The sequence below is a fragment of the Vicia villosa genome, linkage group LG7, assembly GCF_029867415.1.
Source record: "Vicia villosa cultivar HV-30 ecotype Madison, WI linkage group LG7, Vvil1.0, whole genome shotgun sequence".
Lineage (NCBI taxonomy): Eukaryota > Viridiplantae > Streptophyta > Magnoliopsida > Fabales > Fabaceae > Vicia > Vicia villosa.
Genome location: NC_081186.1, coordinates 123,035,131 through 123,055,368, shown reverse-complemented (window position 1 = coordinate 123,055,368; position 20,238 = coordinate 123,035,131).

Below are 20,238 nucleotides of genomic sequence, written 5' to 3'. Positions count from 1 at the left end.
AAAATAATATTGTATTAAAGAATTCAACACAAGTTTTCCTCAAATTTATTGGTTGTTGTGTTTCATGTGTTTGTTGATATGAGGTATTGCCTTCAAATTTGTGATGCTCTCTAAACTTTAGACATGTTTTTGGAACTGATTTGTTTTGCAATTTCATTTTATAAATAGAAGAAGTGGCTTTTAAATCACCATAAATTGGTGCAGTTTCTACTAATAGTGGTGTGATGTTGGTGGGTCCAAAGAAGGGTATCGTAGTTGCTCGCTTTTGCGACAACTTTTTGTGTGCTTTCTCGTTAGACATTAATGCTGCCCCGTTATGAAAATACATGCTAAATTGTTGTTTTCTCATGAGATATAATTTCTCCACCTTGATTTCTCCATTTGTATGACTCGACTAGGATTTGTGGTCGTTTTCACGCCGTTGTTTTGACATGCGTAGTTGCTGCCCCGGTTTCTAAGTAGTTGTTAAACTTTGATTTGCGGTACTATGTATCTAGAATTGCTATAACATCTGGGTGATGATTATTTTTCAGGGGATATTAAAGATTTTTTAAAAGAATATCACTAGAGACATCAAATTAGCTTACGGTGTATGGTTCCAGAAGTTTCTGAATTTCTCTAAAGGTAATTAGTTATTCTTTTGCTATAGTTTCTGAATTTCTCTAAAGGGGACTGAATACTAATAGTTTATTTTTAGATTATATTAAGTAATACTCATTTTTGTTTGGTACAGTGGATATTTGTATTTAACTGCATCGTGTGTGTGTGTTTAATTTTACAGTTACTTTGAAGTCTCTAGTTTCTACTTGTACAACGCCGATTCAAACCTACCCATCTCCCACATCAAGTCTAACTCAGGTTACTATCCCTTTCTTCTTGCTTATAGTTTCTTATTTTCTGCTTATAGTTTATTGTTTATGGTTCTATTTAATATCAATTCAGTGTCTCTCAACCAGTTTTTTGGTTTGTGGACTTATATTACCTTGAAATAAGGTAATGTCTTCTTTAAGAAATCGGGTATTCTGATTAGGTATTCTGATTAGGTATTCTATTATGATGATAGCTATTTATTATCTTGACAGAACTCCTTAGTACCTGATAGAGAAACCAAGAAGCATTTGTTTAGCTTAATTAAGACATGGATAAGACATGGATGAATTCAAACCGATTGTCGAAAGAGTACGAGAAAGGGGTATGGGAATTCGTTGAGTTTGCGGTTGCGCACTCCGAAGACCCGCTTCGAATACCGTGTCCTTGCTTGGGTTGCTGTTATGGGGGTAAGGTTGACGGGAATAAGTTGGCATCCCATTTACTACGGTTTGGAATTGATAGAAGTTATACATGTTGGACAATGCATGGTGAGAAAAGTAACGGGAATGCTGAGTCGAGTTGTAATAGGAAGTATGCTTCAAACGACGATTGCACAGACACATACGATTGCGATCGAGTCGAAGAGATTGCAGAAGCGCTTGAAGAAGATCTTGCGGATTGTCCCAAAATGTTTGAGAGGTTGGTAAGCGATGCAGAGAAACCGTTGTATGATGGTTGTTCAAAATTCACAAGATTGTCTGCGGTGTTAAAGTTGTACAACTTAAAGGCGGACAATGGATGGTCGGATAAAAGTTTCACAGAGTTATTAGCCCTTATGAAAGATATGCTACCAAAGGATAATGTTCTTCCCAATCGAACGTATGAAGCCAAAAAGATGTTGTCCTCTATTGGCATGAGCTATGATAAGATACATGCATGTCCAAACGATTGCGTTTTGTTTCGAAACGAGTATGCAGCGTTGAATGAGTGTCCTAAATGTGGTGCCCCTCGATATAAGAAAAAGTTGTCTCCTGCTAAAGTCTTATGGTATTTTCCTATAATTCCGAGATTTAGACGCATGTATCGTAGTGAGACCGATTCAAGACACTTGACTTGGCATGCAGATGAAAGAATTATTGATGGAAAGTCGCAACATCCGGCAGACTCACCACAATGGATGAAAGTTGATACTGATTATCCTGAATTTGGAAAAGAAGCAAGAAACCTTCGGTTGTCATTGAAGACGCATGATTGCCATGTTATAATGGAACATTTTTTACCAATAGGTATACGTTCTATTCTGCCAGAAAAAGTAAGAAGCGCAATAACTAAGCTGTGTTTCTTCTTCAGGTCTATTTGCAGTAAGGTGGTCGATCCCGCGATCTTACCAACATTGCAAAAAGAGATAGTTGTTACTTTATGTGATCTTGAAATGTATTTTCGTTCAATTCCGACAACTTTCTTTTTTGACGCTTATTTTGATTTGTACCGATAGAATTTCCCGGTTTACTTGTACATGCATGGTTTGACTTCCATTTGACTTGTATAGATTGTTAGCTTATTAATAGTGTACTAATGTGCTTTAGTTTGTTTGATACAGGTTCAATGGCTCCGGATAGAGATGCTCCACCTGAAAACTCATAAGAAAACTCACAAGAAAGAGATGCTCAAGAAAGAGATGCTCCGGGTACAAATGCTCCACCTGATACTGAAGCAAAAGAAGTTGCACGAGGCATCACCATTATGAAGGGAATCGTTCGACATAGAGACCAAGGATTAGTATACCATTTGGAATGGAATTCTGAAAACCAACCAATTGGTCCTAATTCTGCAAAGTTGACAAGCTATATTGGTACACTTGTTCGTATGCATATTCCAGTCTCCGTAGCTAAATGGAATCTGAAAAGCGAAGAGTTGGATGCAAAAAAAAAAAGCGATTTGGGACGAGCTTCAGGTATATATCATATATGGTTGTTGTTATTATCTTGACGATAAATTGTTTAAATTACTTATACTAACACACTATGCGTATGTTTTTTTGCAGAGGACTTTTGAGATACCAGATGATCGTAGACGCTACATACTTAGTTTGGCCGGGAAAAGATATAGAGGGTGGAAAGCTTTTTTGACAAACACCTATCTTAAGGATAAAGATGGAAACTTTCTTGAAGAGGCACCGGGACGGCCAAAAAAGTATGAGATCTTCATTGATGAAAAAGATTGGGTTGAGTTTGTAAATCAAAGAGATGAAGATTTTCGGAAAAGGAGTGCCACGAATAGTGCGAGAGCATCCAAACCCGCGTATCCATACAAAAAAGGGCGTTTGGGATATGCACGCTTAGAGGATAAAATTGTAAGTAAATAGAAATGCGTTTTAATTAATTGTCTAAATGTGTTTTATTTGACGATTTTATCATTTGTGTCAATGCATAGTTAGAGGAGTCTAAAAGTGAGGAAACTTCACTTCCTGAACATGTGTTGTGGAAGGAAGCTCGTGTGGGCAAGAATCGAGCTGTCGATCCCGATGTTCAGAGAGTTTATGCTGAATGTGTAAGTATAATACTGTGTCTTTAATTAAATCAAATGTTTTTTAATATATAAATGATTTTTTATCTCCACTAATAATTATTGAAATGTAAATGAATTACAGGAGACATTGTCGCAATCGGTGTCCACCGGTGAGGACCAGGATGATAGGAGCATACTTAGTAGAGCACTAGATGCTCCTGAGTATCCCGGTCGGGTGAGGGGTAAGGGTCATGGTGTGACTCCAACCTCTTTTTACAAGCATCCTAGGAGAAGAAATCCTTCAAATGAAGAAGTGTTGCAAAAATTGCAGGAATTGCAAGCACAAGTCTCTGAATTGCAAAGAGATAAAGATATGTATATGAGAGAAAAGTGCAATACTGCATCGGTGAAAGAAACTAGTGATAAAGCTAGTTTCAACTGTCAAAGAAAACTTCCCGAGGAAATTATAAATTTCTTTTCCTTACAAATTGTTCTATTTTATTAACGATAATGACTTTATATTTACTATTGGTTTAGGGCATTTCTTCTTGCCAACTATACTTATCGTCACCGTCTTATCGCCTAGTTGGCAAGGGAAAAGTGCACAACACTGTGGGAGATTTACTTCACCATAGACCGCTCCCGGATGGACACCTGAAAGTATCAGTTGATGTTGTATTAGATCATGATGTGGTGCTACCAGTACCTGACATGGTCTCAGAGACAACATTGATGCGAGATGCAATAGGGTCATTTGTTGCATGGCCCTCGGAGCTCATTATCATTGGTGATGAGGTATATTCAAAACCGTTATGAATCATTTAGTTTTTGAATGTCAATTTTGCAACGTTACGTTAATTATTTTTTACATTTTAATTTTAGACTGCTCCTACAAAACCCGCAATTAAGGGCAAAGGGATTTTACAGGAGGAGGAGTCTGTTGCATCACTAAAAGAGGTACATTTAAGGTGTTAATATATAATTTGAATGTAAAACTCCATGATTTTATATTTTATCGATCGTTATTTGATTTTTAGGCATCTGCTCGGGAGTCACAACAAGTGACACAGGTCGTTCATAGCGTACCGCCTAAGGGTCCTCCGAAGCAAGCGGCGAAAAAAGGTGGTGCTTTTTTTCCTCGATATCGGACGATGCTCGGAACACTTGTTGATATGTCCGATTTGAAGGAAGGTGCTCTCCGTCAAATCAATATGGAGGAAGGTATCTTTGGTGTTGAATTCATTTCACATATTGCAATAGATAACTTGGAAGAGATTTTTACGCAAGAAGAACTAGGCGTCGCTAATATGCACTCGTACATCCGGTAATATTCACTCATCCGATATATTATTTAATTAGTTGAACAATTTATTTACACATTATGTTTATTATGTTTTTCACTCATCCGCTAATATGTTTATAATGTTTTTATTTAAGGTTGTTGCATGACAGAGTGTTGCGCGGGACTGCATTGTCAAACAGATTCCGTTTCGTGTCTTCCGCCCATTGCAGCGGAATGACAATTGATTCGGAACCGGAATCAGTTAGACAGCGCTTAGTCGATAGATTCATGTCATCCGGCAATACAGAAAGTCTGATTCTTTGGGCGTATAATACCCGACCAGTAGGGTTAGTTTCTCATTCTTGGTTCATTTAATCTTTGTTTCTTTTGCGTAGCAAAATTTTTATATAACCTATTGTTTTAATTTATAGAGCACACTGGTTGTTGCTTGCTATCAACCCGATAAGAGAAGTTGTATATTTTCTGAATTCGGTAGATGGTGAGTGGAGCAATTATCCGGCTATGAAGGAAATTATTGATTTGTAAGTGGGATCGTTCTAAATATTCTTGTATATTTATATATTTAATTATTTGTGAGATTGATCTAAATATATGCTTTTATATTTTTGTTAGATCAATACAAGTGTTCCGAAGTCAACGAGACGCACAGGTATCCCGGACTAAATCAAACAACATTACTTGGATCAAAGTGCAGGTACATTATTTTTCACAATTTTGCTTATAATATTTATGCTACTTGATAAAACAAGACAACTATAATTTCTTATTTGTTTTTCTATGTAGTGTCCGATACAGCGGAACAGTTCAGACTGCGGATACTTTGTTTTGAGGTTTATGAAAGAAATCCTTCAAATGAATCAATTAGAGATTCCAATCACGGTATGGATTTATAACTTAATTAGATAACTTCTTATAATTTATTACATTTAACTAAATCATTCATATTATGTTTTTATTCTGTAGTACTTTGACGAATTCCGTGCTGCTTCTTACCTGAAACTTAAGTTGGAAGAAATCAAAGAGGAATTGTGTCAATTTTATATTCATCAGCTATTCATGTAGTAGGATTTGTGTCGATTTGAAGAGAATATTATAGTACTCTAGAATATATGGTTACTAACTTTGTTCATATTGTTGCCAATTAATATTTGAAGTATAATATTGTTGATGTTAGAGATTTAGTTTGATTGACATAATGATGTATATATATAATTTTGGATATTATAATGGTATTATATTAGTATATATATATAGTCCTACCTATGGTTGAAAATATATCGTCGAAAATATATTACTGGTCGAAAATATTACAGGTTGAAAATATATTACAGGTCGAAAATATTACAGGTTGAAAATATATTACAGGTCGAAAATATTACAGGTCGATCTGGGAGGCTGAAATTATAGGCTGCACTTTAAAATATCTCATTTAGCAACGACATCGCTTTTAAAAAGCGCTCTTAAAGGTCCACATACGAAAGCGCTTTGTTACAAAAAGCGCTGCCAAAGATCAATAAAAAGAAAAAAAAAACGCAACATACCAAAGCGCTTTTGGATAAGCGCTCTAGTAGGGGGGGCTACCAGAGCGCTTTTTCCAGAAAAAGCGCTCTTATAGGGGGTCTACCAGAGCGCTTTTTCCAGAAAAAGCGCTCTTATAGGGTGGTCTACCAGAGCGCTTTCTGTAAAAAGCGCTCTTATAGGGGGGTCTACCAGAGCGCTTTTTCTGGAAAAAGCGCTCTTATAGGGGGGGTCTACCAGAGCGCTTTTAAAAGCGCTTTCGTAGCCTACGCCAGCGCTGGCTTTGGCAGCGCTTTAAAGCGCTGTTAAAGGCCAAAAAAAGCGCTTTTAAAGCTCACGCGTGTTGTAGTGATTAAAGGTCAATGTGCGTGTCCTATTTGTGAAGATAAAACAGATGGGACGTGATTTAAATTTTGTCAGAAGAATGTCTTTCTCGGTCATCGTAGATTCTTAAATTCTAATCATCACTACCATGAGTGGAGAAAAACATTCAATGGAAATTCAGAACAAGGTAGAGCTCTACCTACTTTGAGAGGTGAACATATTTTTTAAAAGGTGAAAGATGTGAGTACTCAGTTTGGCAAGCCTTTTGCATATACGCTTGTCAAACGTGGGTGGAAGAAAAGGTCATTTTTTTTGGAATTGCCATATTGGAAGTCGTTGTATGTAAGACATTTTGTTGATGTTATGCATATTGAAAAAAAAAGTATTTGAAAGTGTTATTGGTACGTTACTCAATATACAAGGAAAGTCTAAGGATGACCTTAAAGCAAGAAAGGACTTGATGGCGATGGGAATAAGAAATGAATTAGGACCCCATCCGAAGGGAAAACGAACAAATCTACCATTTGCTGCTTATACTCTATCTAGAAAGAAGAAGAAAAATTGTGTAAGTTTCTAAGTGAAGTTAAAGTTCCAAAAGAATACTTTTCAGATATTAGAAGACTTGTGTCTATGAAAGCTTGCCTATAGTGGAGAATATAAAGCGCTTTTAAAAAAAGGGCTGCCTAAAAGAGACCTAAAAGAGAACTAAAAGATACATTACACAACGCTTGTAAAAGTGATGTCTAAAGGGGAACAATAGAGAGAGCTTTTTCAAGAAAAAAGTGTTGTCTAAATGTACAATAGAAAGCACTTTTAAAATGAAGCGCTGTTTAAGGGACATAAGACCATCTCCAATGGTAGTTTCTTCTATTGAGTTCTCCACATGTACCATTAATTTAATAATTAAATATTTAAAAAATTTCATGTCATAATAGAGTTGCATTGCAATGCAACAACTAAAAGATTGTAGTATCCAATCAAATCAAGTTATGAGGTAAAGTTGTGGGACCCATATCACATTTTTATTAAAGTTAAAATTAAATAAATTCTTTTAATATGATGTGGCTTAGTGGGTCCCATAAAGAACTCAAATGTAAGTTGCACCATTGAAGATGTTCTAAGGCAGGGCAAATTTAAAAAAAGCGTTGTCCTTACCTACATCATCGTCAATTTAGACAACACTTTTAAGCGCTGTCTATACTAAAAGAAAACACTGTCTTTTTCGTAATATTGACCCCTTGTGCTCTAGTAATTATATACCTCATTGTCTATAAAAAAACAATTATTTGAATTTGAATCGCCTCATTTTAATTCAACTAGAGAGACTAATGAATAATCTTGCTACGAAAGAAAGCATATAATGTAGGGACAAATTTTTCTATACTAATCTATATTAAACCGTTGGTTAGGTATTATGGACTAAAAAAAAAATGATCCTTAATCCTTCAGAAAAAATAAACTTGTAAATTTACGTTGGTAGACAATGTATTTTTTTTCACATATGCTTAATTTTTCAAGTTTTTCTATATTTAAATGTGAATATTATGATTTCATTATACTATAGTTAAAGTTTTTGTTTTTATGTAATTATAGTTAAAGTTTATGCATGTATTTGACTAAAGTATTTATTTTAATATGAGTTTATTGTCATGTAGTCAAAATTTTGATCTTGAGGAATTCAATGAATCAATTTAAAAGCATCATTTTGCTTTTATCAGCAAATTTTTTTAAGTTGAATTATTTTGTTTTCAGCAGTTTTTAAACTCTTCAAGTGCACCTGGTGAAACAAATTCTTTTAGTCTGGACAACAATGAAAATGAAAAAAAGTATAAAATTGAAAATCAAGTGGATAATATCCTCTTGTAGATTTTTTTAGGATTGTTATAACTACTCTTTTTTTCAATGCAACAAAATACTTTTAGTTTTACATTATTTACTATTTTATATATCTACATTGTTGTTGGAATAAATTTTTTGTGCTAATTTTTCCTCCTTCTTTTCTAAATTTAGCAGTGCTCAATGGAGGTATATTTTCTGCATTCCATTTATAGTCCAATTTAATGATGAACATTATTTTCTGTATTGTATTTTTTAATTATAATTAATTCACATGAAAATAAACCAAACAATAACATTGGAAGGGTTTACTTTCTAGGAAGATGCCAACCATATAGTTATAGAAAAGTTGAAAAAGGCTAAAAATGAAAAGGAATTATATGCTCATATAAAGGAAAATGGTCCTTTCTCACGTGTTATAGACTCTTAAAGTGTAAGAAAACGAAGATACACGAAAGAAGAAAAATTTAGATGAAAATACAAAGTTAAATATGTTTTTTTTTTGTTTTTTTTTTATGATAGAAACTAAATGCATGATGTATCTTTATTGTTAAAATTTAAGTAATGACCCCTCCGTCTCAAAATAAGGTTTATAAGTGACAATTTCACACATATTAAAAAAAATATAATAAATAAAAAAATGGAGAATAACAACATTATCAAATTATTTTTATTGTTTATTTATGTATTTTAATTATCATTAGTACAATATAAAAGAAATAATAAATTATGAGTATTAATTAGAGAATACAATTAAAAAAAATTATAAATATATTATAAATTAAAAATATCATTTATTTTGAGACAAATAATTTTTATAAATACAGTATTTATTTTGAAAGCGAGAGAGTATTATTTAAATTTTGTAGTTATATTAAACCAAAAAATATATAAGTGAAAGCAGAGAATATATAAATGAAACATAAAGATCTCATAGTTGATTGTGGACCAAAGGTTTACCTTATCAAGAACAAATGAGATTTTGATGGAAGGACATATATTCTAGGTCTCTAATATTACTAATAATAATGAATGTTTTACTATTGTTTTAAGAATAATGTACAGTTTCCTCACCAAAAAAAAAAAATTCTATTATGATACCTTAATAAGGACATTATTTAATTATTAAAAAATATATCAAATCAATATGTCAAATTAGACTAGAAGATTCTGAGATTTTTGAATGACATCCACCCAGTGATAATTGGAGACGCGAATCAAATTGATAAGCATTTCTGTGATGCTTGAAATAACCACGTATCAAGCTAAAATACAATATTATTTTTTGTCTTTAATTAATCAGATAGGCCAATTCATGTGATGACAATTTTAAATGTATATGGCATGGTATGTGAAAGTAGTCCCCTACTAAGTTAAAGCTTGAATGTTGAAAGGCTTTTTTATCTCAACATGTGAATTACAGTTGCCTCCTGTCTCCTTCTTAAGGAGTTGAGTAGTGTCCCTTTTATAATTTTAACAAGTTTTGGTTCTTTAAAACAATAAATATACTACATTTTATATTTGAGTTTTCTTAGTTACAATAAATAAGCTCAATGTTCTGTATTAAAGTTTGACCATATATTTTATAGTCACTTGATTAAGGTGCTCATAGATATTATTCTCGCATATTTAGAAAGAAAAGAATTTTAAGTTTTTATAGGTTGACCAATGCAATGAAATGGTTGTATAGGTTAGATATGAGTAACTTCTCACAATGGTGGCTCTAAGACTTTAGACAAGGTACATAGAGTCACGGACCACAATTACCGGCATTCCTTTCTATGACTGGTTTAGGTTCTCTTTTTAGTGGTGGTGTGGGTTCTTTGTCTTTGTGTTGCTGTTAGTAACTTGTACAAATGTTGCTGTAAGGTTTGAATACTCTTTCTATTCCTAATTAATATTATTTTGCTTATTAAAAAAAAGAATTATGCCATAGTAATGGACGAACCATTATGCGACAACCTTTGCAAAAAAGGTCTCCTCTAAGTGGGGTAATTATATTAACCTAACAAGATGTACATCTTGAAGTTTAATACTACGCAACCACCACTCGATAGCGGGTTTTAAACAAAGTATCTAGAATCTTAGATTCTAATCGGAATTTTGTCATAGTAACGAGCTAGTCATTGTAATAAAATATTCACAAAGAAAACCTCCTCTAGGCGGGGTCTTGGTATCAACCAATCGAGATGTACAGCCCGAAGATCGATCCTACACAACCACCAATCCTAATGACAACGTTTCTTCTCTAGACAAAGGTTCATATAGTCACGGCCCCCAATCAGAATTTTGCCATAGTAATGGGCGAGCCATTATACGGAATCATTCGTGAAGAGGATCTACTCAAGGTGGAGTCTTTATGTTAATCAAGCAAGATGTAAATCTTGAGGACCAACACTACGCAACCACCATTTAAGCTTAGGTTTTCTCTTGGAGCTCGAGTATAGAGCAATTACTCAAAGATTGTCAATAACCAACATTCAACCATGTAAGATGAATAACATAGGCAATAAATCTTCATACTCGAACACCTGCACGTTACCAATATAAAGGCAACGACGAACAAGAGAAAAGGGTGAGATATCAAATCATATAAGTGAGCGCATGATAAATTGTATATTAGGATCCAGACATATATAGTCATCACATCGCAAGTATTAATATTGCTATACACTTCATGCTTTCACTAATTCACAAATCTTACATACATTCATCATTTAACAAGTCACGGAATACAGTCACGATATAGTCACAAAACGTCACAAATATGAATCACATAAGACACATGGGACATGACTCATGTATATGCATGTGGTACCAATCGGAGCTTCAGCCCCCGTCACCAATTGCCCAATTCAGAGGCACAAGGCATAAGCCTTCGTCACTAATTTTGCCAATCCTGACCGTCACTGAGTATGCATATGAAATGTGACTCAACAAACAAGACATACACAACATACTCATCACAATCACACGTCATCACTAGGCATACGCCTACGTCACTGATAATTACCAATTATTAGAGATAATTCAACGTCACAATTAATCATTCATCTTCACATAGAAATAAACTCATCATGAAATCATCATCATGTTTCGATATATCATGGTAAACATATAACTTCACATATTAACAAAATCATCTCAATAATCATCATGTTTCGGCATATCACGGCAAACATATAACTTCACATATTAACTAAATCATCACAACAATCATCATTTATCATTTACTTCACAAAATATTCGTCACAAGGCACACACCCATATCACAATCATCAATTCATAAAAAATATTAACACTTCACACATAATACAACAACTTCATATGACAATGGAACAATTCTGACAATTCACCAAACCAACGGTCGATATCATTAGCAAAATAATCACCAAGATATCCACAACAATTCTTAAGGTATGATCACAATTTGATACCGGTTAATTGGACACAATTCAATTACTTATCGATTATCCAATTCATTTGGTTACATACTCAAGATATCGTAATTTACCGATAAACCGAATAGTTAATTTAAGTTCAAGTTTGTTCCAATTAAATAGGCTTATTGGACATTAATTCAATCATTAATTAATCGACCGATTAATATCACAATTTTGACAAAATAATACTACCACGTTAATGTACTAATTAAGCTTAGCTACCACGTCAATTTTCATCAAATTCCGGCAACTAAATATACCGCTTAATTCTGTTATTTCGATCAAACGGGACTGTTTATTAGTTCTATAATCACTACTATTGACTAGGCCTTTGTTCTACTCATACTACATAGTTCACAACTCATTACCGATTAATTGGACACAATTCAATTAATTATCGATTGGCTGATTTATTCTGTTAAACCCAATATTTACTGTTATATACTAACTCCCAGTTATTTATTAAACCCAACACAAGATCCTTTTGACAATTGTTACTCTGCTAATTGATTCACACTACTGATGTAAGTAAACCCAAGTGACTGTAAACTACTAAATGTTTAATTTCAGTCCACTTCTATTTCCGTTCCTAATTCTAGTATCTACTGGCTTCAATTTTGTTTCACTGCACAAATAAATTTCATTCTCAGTAGACATCATTATAATGTATATTCATATCTAAATACACTATGAAACATATAATCAAACAGCATAGCATAGAGGGAAAGCAAAATCACAGAAACAAAGTCACAGAAACGAGAAAACGAAATGAAATTAAGGCATCGATTAATGGGGGTGCCGCTCGGCAACCTCCCCTCCCCCATGATTGCCGCCCGTCATCACATTCATTGGGTGCCGGCCGTCGCGGAAGACAATGCAGTCACCCATACCGCCGACCGTCCCATGGCCACATTCTCTATTTTTCTCGTTTCACACATTATTTCAACACTATTTCTAAATCTCAATTTCTACTTTTCCAGAAATCTGACGGTAATTCAAATACAGCAGCAGCAATAAAGAGAAAGCAGTATTTCATATATTCCCAATTTTCCAGTAACATTTAACACAAGGAATAGCAATAAATCTACACATCCAATCCCCACATACAATTGTTCATGAGCCCCATTATAGGAAGAGAACCACACCCTTACCTTATTCAATGTGAAGTCTCCGATTGCACTTCCAATTTGACATCATGGATGGAAATCTTCAAGCTCATTCATCTTCTCCAAGACTTGCCTCTTTCTCTTCAAATGATAACACTCTTCTTCTAATCTCTAAAACCCTAATTTATCACTTGCAATTGGGCTTAGTTAACACTTCCTCTTTATTATTCTTAACAAACCAATTTAGGCCCAATAAGTCCAATAACTTAAAACGACGAATATATTACTTTTAATAATATTCCGTCGATATAATAATCTATTTGCCGACATAGTCACTTATTCACCAAAATATACTTCTCAACTGATAATTTCCGAAAATAAAATAAGAATATTTAATTAAATAAATAATTAAATAATCAGGGCGTTACAACTCTCCCCCACTTAGAATATTTCTGTCCTCGAAAATATATTCAACAACACCATCCGAAACACAACCTCATATTCCAAATCTCTTGTCTTCAAATCACACTTGGTAATAACTTCAATCGCTACCTCATCGACTTAACAACTACTCTACAACACGTGTTTTTGCCATTTTGACACCTTTTATATCAAATACGAACACCGCTTCATTCCTACACATATATATACTAAAAACACGCCGACCATCAACAAAACGTACCAACAACTTTACTCGCCATTACTACCAACAATTCGAGGTAACACAACACCACCAATACTCCAGTAACTTCGCCCAGACAACAAAATAATTCTGATAATCACTCAGTCACAAAAATCCAATAACGGTTCCATAACGACACATTCGCATTACTATTCTTACAAGATTCACAATAATCTACGATCCAATGCAGCATCCTGGCTCATCGCACTTATTCCAACAGTCTATCAGTTCAAACATCAACATAACTCCACTTCGCAGACTTCTGACATATAGTCCTTCACTTCTTATAAGTCGTATAACAACAGTGCCACACAATGCTTCCGCTGCGCAACTCTGATAATTCTTCTTTAAGTCACTATTCTTGTTAAAATTCCGTCAACTGTATGGTTCACAATTTCTTCAATCCAATGCAGACTTTCCTTAATACTCATCCTCACATTGTTGTTTCACTTGTTACTTCCAAATCTTTCACCTTGCGACCTTCGCTTGCACAAAACTCACTACTCCGAATTGTTCGTTTCGTCCAACCCTTACTCAACCACCCCTCTCGTCAAGTTACACAAACTGATGAGTGACTACCTTCGCGACATAACATCAATACTCTTTCTCAACTATTAAGATAGCAAGACAGATCTATAACATTCAGTACGATTGTCATCTACCATTAACAATGAATTGAGGGTGATCAGTTTACTCAAGGAATATTTGAACAATAAAGTGTACACCTTGCATCAATTTACTCAAGGACAAGATGGAAGTGCATTCATTCACCCCTTTTTCCTCCAATTTTGAAAAAAAATTCTTTTACGAAAGACGAATGATCGAACAACAAAATGTCCACCTAGCGTCCAACTATTTAAAGACAAGATGGAAATGCATCCATTCATCCCATTTCATCCGAGTTTATTTGAGAATTTTTTTTGAAAAGAACTTGGTGTTGACCAAGTATTTATTTGAATTGAAATTGAAGATTGGCTTAAGAGCGAAATGAATTGGAAAAGTGACTCAATGTTGATCAAGCGTTTGAATCTAGTTACGATAGGTTGATTTTATCTCGCATTCACTTTTATCTTATTTTCAATCAAAGGTCTAAGTAGATGGGCTAAGCAATCATGGATAAAATATCTACATACACACAAAGATTCACTTACAACAAGCAAAAATAAATCCATTCAAACAAAATGAATAAGCTTATTTAAGAAAATGATTAAACTCTAAAAAGAAAAAATGTTTTGATCTTTTTTAGATATTTTTGATAAAAAGAAAATAAAGTGAAACAAGAAAAAGTTCATCTAATTATTGTTATTGTTTTTTGGGTTAAATATGTTTTTGGTCCCTATAAAACTATCAAATTTTGCTTTTGGTCCCTACAAAAAGAATGACATATTTTGGTCCCTAAAAATTATTATGCACGTAGTTTTAATTCCTGCTGTTAAACCAATGTGTATCTTTGAATGATTATTTTGCAAACATTATTAGAACGTTATAGAAATTTTCTTTAAAAAAGGAACTCAAAATTTATTTTGTAAGTTGAGATTTTCATTAGTTTTATCATTATCTTTTGAAATTTACAAAATTCTTATTTAATTCTTCTCACTTTAAAAAATTCTAAAATTTGATAAATAAATATTTTACAGTATTCTAAACATGTATGAAAAAAATTATTCAAAAATTTAAAAGTTAAAGGGTAATTAAAAAATTTTCAAATTTTTAGAAAATAGTAGGGACAAAAACTACATGCATAAAAATTTTGGAAGGACCTAAATATGTCATTTTTTTAATAGGGACTAAAAATAAAAATTGAGATATTTAAAAGGACAAAAAACATATTAAACCCTTTTTTATAAGACAAATTTTAGTTTTTCTATTATTTTGAAATAAAAAACTTAAACAACCAAAGATAAAAAAAAAAAGGAAGGAAATGGGCCTTGCTAGCAACTTGTGGGGCGGTGCGCCCAAAGGATATGAGGGAAGGCCCAAGAAAATACAAAAACAACCACCAAAAAAAAACTCCTAAGGTGCAAATTGTGGTCGGGTTTCAGGGTGGATTTGGGTTGGATCACACCCAAACCCAGGCCCTCAAGTACAAAAGCCAAAGACCTGATTTTTACCTTATTTCCTAACCCTAATATCTTTCTTCTCTCGTCTTCTATCTCTCGTTCTCTTCTATAACCTTAGTGCTCCGACCAGTTTCTACCACCTCATAATCGTCTACCATCATGGAAAAGAAAAAGAACAAAACTGGGAACCACTTCAACCTTCGATTCAAACCCATCATCACCCAAATAAACCTTGAAAACCGTAATTTAAGATCAATTAACACAAGCCCTAATCCTAACAAAACTCGCAAACAAACAACACAAGCTTCAGCTATCAGACCCAACCCTCACTATCATGAAACCTAGTATGGAAATTAATTTAAGAAACCCCAAATTAAACCAACACGAAAAATCTAAACGCAATCTAAAAAACACATGAAAACAACCATGGCAAAATGCAACCAAACAATGTCAAAACCCCACCCCTACAATCCCATACCCACTTTCTAATTATGGATCATCGATTACAGATTACAAGCTACATCAGAAGCGATAATGAAAACAGGCTGAGCAAAGCAAAATGAAACGCAAAAATAAAGAACACCAACAATGCAAAATAACTTCAATTCGTCCATAGGTACACTTTTTTGTTTCTTTTGTTCTTGTTCCACTTTATTCTGTTGGTGCTATAGGTAACTTAGCTCGATTCACTTAAGCTTCAATATGAAGCTTAGTGAATGTAGGAGAGAGAGTTTTAGGTTATGGTAAGGATGGATTCCTGTAGAGTATCAGTAGGGTTTCACCAACTTTCACTAATGTAAACCGAGGGTTTACTCAAGGTTATAACACTCTTATTTGCACTTGCCTTTTTATTGAGAAATGGTTGAAAAATCTACTTGAATGCTTTCTTGTTTGTTAATTTAATTACATGAATGCTATGAACTTTTATCTTGACACAATTTGCGTGCATATATCTTAAATTTTCTTATGTTCCCTTGGTTTCTTCAATGCTTTGCAAGTTGTTGATGCGTCCGCAAGTGCACGGAAATATCAAAGTAATAAATAAGATTGTCGAACCCACATAGACCAATAGTCAACCTACCCCTATCTACTATTGCTTTATAAATCTAAGGCTATCGCAAAGGATAATTAGTCGCAAAAACAAGAAATAAAATTTAAACTAGGAAATAAAACTTTAGCAAAAATATTAAATAACAAGACACTGACATGTAACTCGCATCATACTTCGGGGATTCAATAAAACATTGGCGTAAAAATGTGTCAAAATACTTTTCAGCAGAAAAAATATTAATCTAAAAGACTTTATCACACACTGTCGTGCTATTGACTCTGACTATACTCCTAAACCAAAATGCTTTGTTGTCGCTCACTCATTTGAATTAAAAGTAATATTTGGAAATTAATAAGTTCTAATTAATCCTAAAGCGCTCTCATTGTGTTTAAGATTAATGCCTAGTTTCTACTATCCGATTAAAATCTCAAACTCTCGCTCTGTTGATTTTAACCTCTATTAGCTTTTTACTCTCGTTACAAAAATCGTTTTAATTTCAGAATTAGAAATCAAGACCAGAAAAATAGTTTATAGAAGTTAACGCCAATTATTACTGAACCCCGTTCGGACGACGGTTATCACATATAGGTATCAAATGATTTAGTTGGACATGGTTTTAAACATAAACATGCTATTAAAGTTGTAAATCACAGGCATAAACATAACAAGGTTTACGGAATTAAAAACTGAAACAATTAAATGCGGGAAACTAAAGGTAAACGAAAACTTACGGAAGAATAATGCGGTGCGAGAAATTAAACGGAACGAATCGAAAGGAAAATTTTGGAATGGAAAAATAACGGCAAGATTATATCGAAAGCTTGATCCAAGTACAACGATGTTCTGAATTCGGTAACAATTGTGTGTCGATTGCCCAATGCAGACAATTCGACACTTTTACAGAGTAATTTTTATGCCTAAATCATAACTAAAAACTTCCACACCTGAAACTGATTTTGTATCGTTCTATTTATATTGGTTCCTTTCCGTAACGGCCTGGATTTAGGGATCTGAATCTATTTTCCCTCCGTGAGAATCTCTTGCCGTGAAGACCGGAATGAGGACCGGAACGAAGAAGACAGAGTGTTGCGTGGGAGGCGGGCATTCTGAGGAAAGAAATAAACAAGTGGCGACCCACTAGAGGCGGGTTCCTCTAGTAGAGGAGGCGATTGCCTCTAGTGGAGGAGTGGGCGCCACCCTCCACTTATTATATATTTTTTCTTTTTTCTTTTTATTTCTTTTCTTTTCTATTTCTTTCCTTTTTCTATTTCTTTTCTTCCATTTTATTTCCACTTTATTTCTCTCTTTCTTTCCACTTTATTTCCTTGCATAGCCATTTTATAATCGAGTACCTGAAATATGACAAAAATACTGGCATAATATAACATAAACAAATGAAAATTAAATAAAAACTCATGCGAATCAAGTAAAATATACGATATAATTTCGCGTTACGAATTGTGTGTGTTGGTTGTGTTCTAAGGAAATACCTTCATGTAGGTTGCAAAAATTGGGAGAAATGGTGAAGAAAGGGAGGTAGTCCAATGACAATAATTGGCATGGAAAGGATCCCTTTCTTGGCTTGTAACTCATTAGGATTAGGACCTTACTTAGGATTCAAGTAATGAATGAATTTATATCTTACTTCCTTGTATCTTGCAAAGCTTGTAAGAAAACCTTGTACATATTGTAACTTTTGGTGTATTTGACAATTCAAACATTCTCATGTTGTAAACAAATGAAACTTTATGAAATCAATGCAATTGTAGTATTTACATACTCAATAGTCTCAAATTTATTCCAAAGTTATTATTCCAAGAACGAAATATATGCCTTATTAGGAATACTAATGTTTTTCCAGTGATAACAAGGAAAATAAAATAAACAAGTCACACCGAACAAAGGGACCAAAATTAGGTCAAAAGGAAAGAAACTTGGTTCACTAGATACTTACCTTATTGAAGTTCTATGGTACATGGTAGACACATGTTAATCCTGATGTTTCAACATTAGAATGACAACCATCACAAATCACAAGTTAAGATCAATGTCTCAATTCCAACAACAATGTCAGGACAAATGTCTTGACATCATCTGCTGACATAACACATTTTTACCGAATTGAAAGATATGCAGAAAACAACTGCAGAATGGTAAATAATACACAAGGAATTGTTAACCCAATTCAGTGCAACAACACCTAATTAGGGGGCTACCAAACCAGGAATAAAATCCACTATTAGTAATGCTAGTTCAAATCTAAACAGTCATAGTTTACAACTTCTTGTCTAATCACTATCCAGTGCAACTTCTGCCTAGAAGTCGACATCTAAACCTGGGAAATCAACATCCCACAACAAATCACCGTAGTGATAAAAAACAATCACAATCACAGTTACTATTTCAAAATAAGCCACAATTCCAATGAAAAAATCAATCACAAACTAGTGATAAAAGAAGATCACTCTTTAAAACTAAATACTTAGTCTTGCTTCACAACTTCAACTAAGAACAATACTTGATCTTGCTTAAAAGCTTCAATCAATAACAATACTCATCTCTATGCTTAAAGCTTAAAAAGTAAGAACAACAACTTGAATAACAATCAAGTAACAAAAAGTCTACCACATTATATCAAAGATACGTGGGCAAGTTGCACACACACAAGAGACTCTCAAAATTGCAGACCTAAGACTCCCTTAATTTACAATTGTCAAAGTTTCCTTTTACATCAGGTTAGGGTTCTCTTTAAATAGACTTTAGCAATCCATAGGCTTCGAAACTGTTTGCCCTAGTTCTTTTGTAATCCACACGCTAAGGACTGCACCAAATCTGCAGAGGCATCTTTTTGAATCTTGGAACATATCGTCAAGTTTCCTAAATTGTTCAATCAACAAATTTTTAGAAACTTTAATTATGACTTGATTTGATTCTATATTTTCAGATTAAGTCTTCTTGACCTGTGAATATTATTGAGATATATCTGAAAGAAATATCACAAAATCAAATAAAATCTGTCAAGATTTAAAACAACTTGTACTGGTGTTTTGGTTCACAATGTCATGACATCTGTTTGAACATCTGTCTTCAATATAAGCTCAAATTCTACTGTGTCAGTACAATCAAGATGTAACGACATCTTGCTCATCATCTGTCAAGAACCATGTTTTAGCAGAATTGTCGCCAACCCCAAAACCATGGAACTAACACTTATGTTTTTCATGGTAACTATGCTAAAATCATGCAATAATCAAAGAGAAATGAGTCTTAAAAATGCAATAACAAACCCTATAATTCATACTTAGAAACATCAAAATGAATGGATAAAAAGAAGGGCGAAACACATGTTGACCTTATTGGCCTAAAACCATGCTATGAAAATAAACAAACCTCGAAGTCCCGACAAAATGCATAGCTATGAATGATACCCAAGGATGCAAAAAGTAAAACAAGTGATTAACTTGGGACTGATGAATGCATATGAGGACCAATGACCAGGAAAAATGGTAATGCCACGTAGATGAATTTGAATAAAATGGAGGATGAAATTTAAGGGCAAAATTTAGGGTATGACACAATGGTCTATGCTTCTTAATC